Genomic DNA, 1885 nt, shown 5'->3' with positions numbered 1-1885 from the left:
TCGAAATTCCGTCTTCATAAACACGCAATTGATGATAATCCAATCCAAGTTCGATTTTGGAAAAACAAGTTGCGCCTTGGAGTTGATCGAAGAGGTCGTCGATTCGAGGCAAAGGGTAACGATTCTAGATGGTGAGTTTATTGAGTTCGCTGTAATCGACACACATGCAAAATGAGTCATCTTTATCTTTAACGAAGAGAACTGGAGCGCCCCAAGTGGAAGAGATTGGACGGATAAAGCCCTTATCGGAGAGTTCTTGAAGTTGGTTCGATAAATCTTGCATTTCTGAAGGAGATAAACAATAGGGAGCCTTGGCTACGGGAGTTGCGCCGGGCACATGGTTAATCGAAATTCAACCGGGCGAATGGGTGGGAGACCAGAGACGTATTCTAGAAAAACGCCGGGAAATTCACAAACAACGAGAATGTCTTGAATCTTCTTTTCTTTGGTGTCTTTCGCCACCTCTTGGCCTAGAAAAGGAACGTACTTTTGGCGCAAGTACTTTCGAGATTGAGAGCATGACATGAGGGTGAGTTTCTTGGGAATTGTTTTGCAAAAGACTTTGAGGTTTTTTCCATTGAAGAGTAGGATTCGAATGAACTTGTCATAACAAACGATTTCGACATGGTGCAAAGCTAACCAATCCATACCTACTATGATGTCGAAGCTTCCCATTTGCATCGGGATGAGGTCGATCGAGAATTCGGGCATGCAAAGAGTGAGGATACAATCGCGAACAACCGAATCGATGGTGATGGAACTACCATTGGCGACTTCGATGGAAAAAGGGCGAGGAAGTTTAGTGTGAGGCACGGAAAGGATAGATTCAAATTTGAAGGTAAATACTCATTTACTAAAAACGTACCGTTAACCACGTCGTTGGAAACTTGAGCTTGGTTGCCGTTCATCATAAAATCACGCCCTTGGTTGTCGTGGTTGACTTGTTGAGATGGAGGAGGAGGAATAGCTTACATAGCATGCGGAAGGGTTTGCATCGCTTGGAGTGGTCGAGCCAAAGGAACCAAGAGTTGAGTGACTTGAGGTTGACAGGTTTGAACTTGATAGGCTTGGGTTTTGTAGTATGGGGTAGACATGATTTGAGCTTGGTTAACAAACACAAGTCGAGGACAAGAATTGCGGAAATGGTTTGGGTCTACACAATTGAAACAAGCTCTAGGTTGAGGAGGAGGATTTTGAGCAAAAGGCACAGAACGGTTTTGGTTAGATGGGGCAAACCTTGATGGAGCGGGTTGCCCATGGGAGGTTTCCCAACACACGTTAAGGTTACCATAGCGGTTACATTTCGTGCAATGGCTACAAGCGGGGTAAGAGGGATGATAGCGTTGGAAAATGTTACACAAGGGATGCGATCCGGAATACGGTTTTCGATTTTCGGGTGCTCGGGATTGAGATTGAGGTTGTTAGAGCATTAATGTCTAATGCTAGGTCTAGTGGGCTAATATTGTAATTTGTATGATTGAAAGGGGTTGAATTGTTATTATGAAAGATGTAAAGTGCAAGCGTATAAGTAAGCAACTTATAAACTTATACATCCGTATAAACTTATACGGAGCCTAATCTTACACATTTACACTATAGCTACTATAAATAGGTCGTTCATGTTTAAATTTTACAAGAGTTGACATATTGATCTTATTTGTACTCTCATTGTTAAATCAATATATTGAAGTTTATGTGTGATTGTGCTGTGACATCTTTAGGATATAATTCCGCTATATCGTATCGTATAGTAAATAAAAACGAGTCAGTCCTAATCATTACGAGTTCACGTATATGAGATATTGCATGATGAGTATCAGAGCTTATGGCTCATATTTACTACTGATTACAGTACATTCAAGGTCAGTTGATGAAGATTTGAAGC

This window comes from Bidens hawaiensis, unplaced genomic scaffold, assembly GCF_021521415.1.
Source record: "Bidens hawaiensis isolate Kalapana, Puna unplaced genomic scaffold, B.hawaiensis_p1.1 tig00419530_1, whole genome shotgun sequence".
NCBI lineage: Eukaryota > Viridiplantae > Streptophyta > Magnoliopsida > Asterales > Asteraceae > Bidens > Bidens hawaiensis.
Note: the sequence above shows the minus strand (reverse complement) of the source record.